This window comes from Mytilus trossulus, chromosome 9 (genome assembly GCF_036588685.1).
Source record: "Mytilus trossulus isolate FHL-02 chromosome 9, PNRI_Mtr1.1.1.hap1, whole genome shotgun sequence".
In the NCBI taxonomy this organism is placed as follows: Eukaryota; Metazoa; Mollusca; class Bivalvia; order Mytilida; family Mytilidae; genus Mytilus; species Mytilus trossulus.
In genome coordinates this window covers 50433956-50439955 of record NC_086381.1, presented here as the reverse complement: position 1 = coordinate 50439955, position 6000 = coordinate 50433956, and positions in this window count along the sequence as shown.

Sequence of the window (6000 nt, the reverse complement as noted above, 5' to 3'; positions counted from 1 at the left end):
ACTATTCTAATTTTAGTTTCGTGTGTACTATTTGGAGTTTAGTATGGCGTTCATACTTTGCTCGCTCTGCCTCTACATCACCCCCTACTACCACGTCCACGTGTTCTAGTAGATTTTGGTGGCATGACTGTGTTGTTTCCGAGAAATCTCCGTTTTAATCAGAAATAGAAGGAATGGAACTCTATTGATATGAGACACGATATTGACGGTATTGCTGAGAACGTAGTAATATCGCGGTATGAACGTATTATAATCGTGATAAGAACGTGCTATAATCGCAGTAAGATCGTGTTGCAATCGGAAAACTCGTGGTATGGTCGTAGTGAGAACGTGAAGGTCGCAGAATAAGCGCGTCGAGAACGTGGTTTAATCGTAGCGGGATCGTTGTAGAAGCGTAATTAGGACGTAGTAGCATCGTGAAAGCAACGAAAATGAACATTTTCATGCCACTCATACTGCGACCTCACCACGATCTAAATTTATTTTAGATCGTGGTGAGCGTAGTGCGGTCGTTGTCTAGTGGGACTGGGGCTTAACCGACGTCCAATATTTTAATATAAAGTTTCGACGTCCAATCTGAAGCCATGTATAGTCAAAGGGACATCCAATTGTTTGTAGTATTCTCTAATCGAATACAATCATGCCAGGCATATGTTACATTATATGACAATAGTTTAAATGAACATATATTTAATAGAAAGCTCACGGAAATTGAAAACATTCTGGATCTGTCAGTTAATTGCTAGTAGTCTGTTGTTATGTTATTTATGTATTATTGTCATTCTATTTATTTTCTTTTGTTACATCTTCTGACATCGGACTCGGACTTCTCTTGAACTGAACTTTAATGTGCGTATTGTTATGCGTTTACTTTTCAACATTGGGAAAGGGTATAGGGGGAGGGTTGAGATTTCATAAACATGTTTAACCTGCCGCTATTTTGCGCCTATCCAAGTCAGGAACCTCTGGCCTTTGTTAGTCTTGTATGCTTTTTATTTTAGTTTCTTGTGTATATTCGGAGTGTAGTAAGACGTCTATTATCACTTTACTTAAATACATATTTTTCAAGGGGCCAGCTGAAGACCACCTCCGTGTGCGGGAGTTTCTCGCTACAATGAAGACCCATTGGTGACCTTCGGCTATTGTCTGCTCTATGGTCAGGTTGTTGTCGCTTTGACACATTTCCCATTTCCTTTCACAATTTATGTTTATGTGGCAGAGTAGATAGCAGTCAGCATTTCATACTTTGGTGTCATAAGTATTCCTATGTTCACGATAACGTTAACACTAGAAAATATGTTGGGTCATTTAAGTATCAAATCACTTTTTGCCTATATTGGCTTCTTCTTTATCTCGGATTTGTTGAATACAGTCTGATACACAAGTCTTGATGACGTGTTTTTTTATACCTTTTGAATAGCTGTCTTTTCTTTTCTTTCTGTTCACAAGGAGACAGGTTAATATATGAAAAATATTATATCCGAATCCATTTTTGTATAACTGCAATCGTTTTTCAAATAAAATATGTTTATTTTTTTTTGTCATAAAACTTAACACGAAATCGAAAGTATCAGTGATCAGCAATGTTTTATTTAGATAATGTGTAATCATTGAATTTAGAGTCAAATAAATCAAGCCAACTTAGATCATTTCTATACGGTCTTTCAGTTTGTGCTTACAAAAAGGTGTTGAAGTTGAAACGCGATTGTACAGATCAGGCCCAAGTACACACTATACAATCAATAATGTATTAGACATACTTTGAGAAAAGCTAGTGTTTTTGAATTTTTACAAAGATACTGGCTTTATACTGTCAGACAGGTAATAAAATATTTCAAAAAGGTGCTAGTGAAATTTTACGAGGATTGTGTTTTCAATGTTGCTTTTTTGCATTTTGTATCGCTGTTGTGTTTGACACTTTTGATTTACGAGTTTCGATTTACTCGGACCTCCACCATTCTAAGGAAAACGTTTGGTTGCGTGTATTGTTTTTTATTATCTGATTGGTTCATATTTACATATTGAATGTTTGGATATCAAACATATAATTAGAAACGTTATTTAGTAACATTGAAGTTCATCAATCTTCTATTTAGCAACTTGTTTAATTTTTTTTTACAGTCTTCCAAATGATCAAACTATACAAAAACATCACAGTTCCGTTCAAACACTATTTTTGTGATTTTACTTTTTGTTAAGATAGATTTTATTAGTCTCACATTTGAAAGTCGTAAGGTTTCAGCTGATATCAGTCTCAGTCCTATTTTGTGTCCAATAGTTATTAAAGGTAAAAGGATTATAATTTAGTACGCCAAACGCGCGTTTCGTCTACATAAGACTCTTCAGTAACGCTTATATCAAAATATCTATAAAGCCAAACTAGTACAAAGTTGAAGAGCATTGAGGATCCAAAATTCCAAAAAATTGTGCCAAATACGGCTAAGGTAATCTATTCGTGGGATAAGAAAGTCCTTAGTTTTTCGAAAACAATCAAAGTTTTGTAAACAGGAAATTTATAAAAATGACCACATTAATGATATTCATGTCAACACCGAAGTGTTGAATACTGGGCTGAATACCAGCAATGGCATCGACCCAGTGGTGTAAATAGTTATCAAAGCCACATGAAAAATGTAAAAATATTTTTAACTAGAAAAGATTAGTAAAGGCCTTATTTAGTGTAAGTTCGGTAATTACACAGATTGCAGAAGATCACAGACTAAATATGTCGTTGTTTTATCAACGCATGGACGTCGATTAGAGGATCAAAATATTGGACGGTAATTTGAGAAAGTGACGTCAAATTTGAACGTCGATTTGAGAATGTGATGTCAGAATAAGTCGTCAATTTGAGGAACGGACGTCGATCTGAGTCTAACATACATACTCTTGAATTCTACCATTCAGAAGGTTTTTTTTCTGTTATATGTTTTCTGTCTTATGTATTGATGTTGATCTTTTTTATCATTTTTTATGTCCATTTATAAACGCCGTTAAAAAAAAACCCCATATTATTATGGGTGTATAGATTTGGAAATACCATGTGGAAAAATAACCATTCACATATTATGGCCTTATGGAATCTGGCATAAAGGATATATTACAATTTTCGCTATTGAAATACGGTACGTTTAACCATTCATGGCAAATTATAACAGCCCCCCAACCTTATTCAAATTCGAATATCCTGACTGAAAAAAGAAACTGCGTAGCAAGTTTTTAAAATGGCAAACCCGTTGCGTATATGTTTTTCGTGTTATTCCTTTCCTTATTAACTTGTTGTTTGTAGTTCCTTCGAAAAATGTTTTGAGATTTTCGTACACTATTCACTGTTAAATCTCTCCAGGCAGTAACTTGGATGAATAGTTGTCTCATTAGCACTCATACCACATCTTCGTATATCTATATACATTCGATGTAAAAAATAAATTTCAGGTTTACACCGAAGTCATGGGGTATTATAATGGTATCTTTACTCAAATTGTATATAAATTCACCTCTAGTTATTTTTTATTTTCGAATTACAACTTGTATAAATTTTGTAACAAAGGAGGTTGTTTAAGCCGTGTAAAAGCCTCTGGCTGTTGCTTTAGGGATCGACGTTATTATCCGTCACGTCAGTTTTATGATCTTGGGTATCATCAGGTCATCCGCATAAATAAAATAGTGCTATTATTTGCAATCTAGGCCAATGTTGACTCTTGAATATTTTAAATTTATCTCAATCTAAAATATTTGGCATTTGCTGAACACTTTTGGGTACAAAGTAATTAAACGTAACTGGTACATGTGGTTTTACACAGATGGTTGAAGATTACGTTATAAAAAAAAACCTGCCATGTGTATTTAGTGTGAGGATGAACAGTTAATAGCGTGGTCGTCTTTCAAACTGATCGAGTAAATATTAATAGGAATACCGCAACTTAAAAATAAAACTTCACTATGCAAACATCTTTTTTTCTCCATCAATATAGGATTGCAGTTTTGATGGAGTTATTGGTAGTTTCAATTTTTATTTAGCTATAAATGATAATGAGAAGATGTGGTATGATTACGAATGAGACAACTCTTCATCCAAGTCATAATTTGTTAAGCATCGAGTTTGAGATATTATGAGACTTGTATAACTGCAAGAACATTTATATCTATAAATGAAGATTGAGTACTGACCTCTATTCTTCTTAATTGGTTTTTCTTTGTTGAAATATTTTCTATTTTAAAATATGGATGTGCATAATCAAAATCTGCTATTCAAAAGAGTTCTTTCGTATTAGATCGAGAATTAGCTGACAATTTAGCATTTGAGGTGCCACATTGACTATATGTATTACAGACTTTGTCATCTACTATACACATTTAAATATCGATTAACCGCCTTTTGATACTGTGCACCACATAATTAGTTAATACATTTAAATATAATCACGGCCATAATCCAATTAATACGCAATCAAACAAAATTTACCTGGAGCTTTTGCTCACAATTTTAAAAATGATGTCCCTGTTTCAACTATTTGATGTATAGAACCTTCAATAAATCCATAATGGGTGTGAAAACACATCCCACGGTAAAACTAATAACATGAAGCCTATTACAAAATTCTATGAAGCTCTGATTAAAATAAAAAACAGACTCAACAGAAATATAAAGTATTTTATTGAATGAAATAATTTTGTCATTCATAGTATGTCAAAATCCATAAGTAAGAGTAATTTAAGTAAATGAAATAAATTTGTCGTTCAAAGCATGATGTTTTTATATAACCACAGAGTCAATTCAAAAGAATATCTCAAAAATTTACAAGTAATATTAATAAAGACTAACAAAATAATACTATAACGCTTTATTAAGATGATAACCAACGTCAGTACGCAAAATCTTTACTTCAAGACCATCTTGTATTATTTGTGAAGTTGATACGGAATATTCTGGGTATCTTCCGATGAACTTTTTTAGAAAAAGGACGAGACGTTCTTTGACATACCCCTGGTTCATCAACTTTCTGCTCAGACACTGGTGACGTTTTACAAAGTCTGAATAGGAGCTGCAAGCTCTTGAATACCTAATAAGTTGGGAAATGTATATTCCATATGCAGGTGAAGTTGGTATATTACTACTAAGGTGGGGAAATTGATAATTTCAAAATTGAAATCGTCTCGTTTGTCATAGATTCTGGTACTGAGATGACTGTGTATGTCAAATTCGAGGTATAAGTCTAAAAATGAGGCGGATGAAGCCGTGTCTGTGGTCTCTTTAATTTCTAGTTCTGGTGGGTATATTAATTGAACTCAATCAGAAAAGATCGGATTGTTAATGGAAAGAACATCATCAATATATCTGAAAGTGAAATTAAATAATCTGGCTTCTTTGATCTTCTTGTTTTTAACAAGTGTCTGAAGGAACTCCGATTCATATGAAAATAAGAAGAGATCGGCAAGGAGAGGCGCACAATTCGTTCCCATAGGAATGCCGACAATTTGTTGAAAAAGTCTACCTCCAAATTCAACAAATATATTGTCAATAAGAAACTCTAGCATACTAATCACTTGTTCCTCTGTGTAGTATGTTTTACCCTTTTGTTCCTTATTAACAAAATATGCCTTATGGTATCCCAACGTGATAAATTTATAGCGTATGCTACCATCTTTATGATGAAAAGCATTGTTGATTATATCTTTTTGACGGTTTTTCAATTTCACATGGGGAATGGTTGTATACAAGGTTGAAAAATCAAAAGTTTTAATAGAACTAATTTCAGAAAAAGATCGAGATTTAAAATTATCCAGAAGTTCTTTATTGTATAACCCCTCCTGTAGATCGGATATAATGATATGGAAACGAACCTTTTTGTGCAATTTTCTGATATAAAAAATAAAGTGCTAAAACTTGGGACAATATGGTCGATATTTTATTACTTATAAAAATTTGACAATATGGTCGATGTTTTATTATCTATAAAAAATTTACAATATGGTCAATACTTTATTACTTATCGGTTG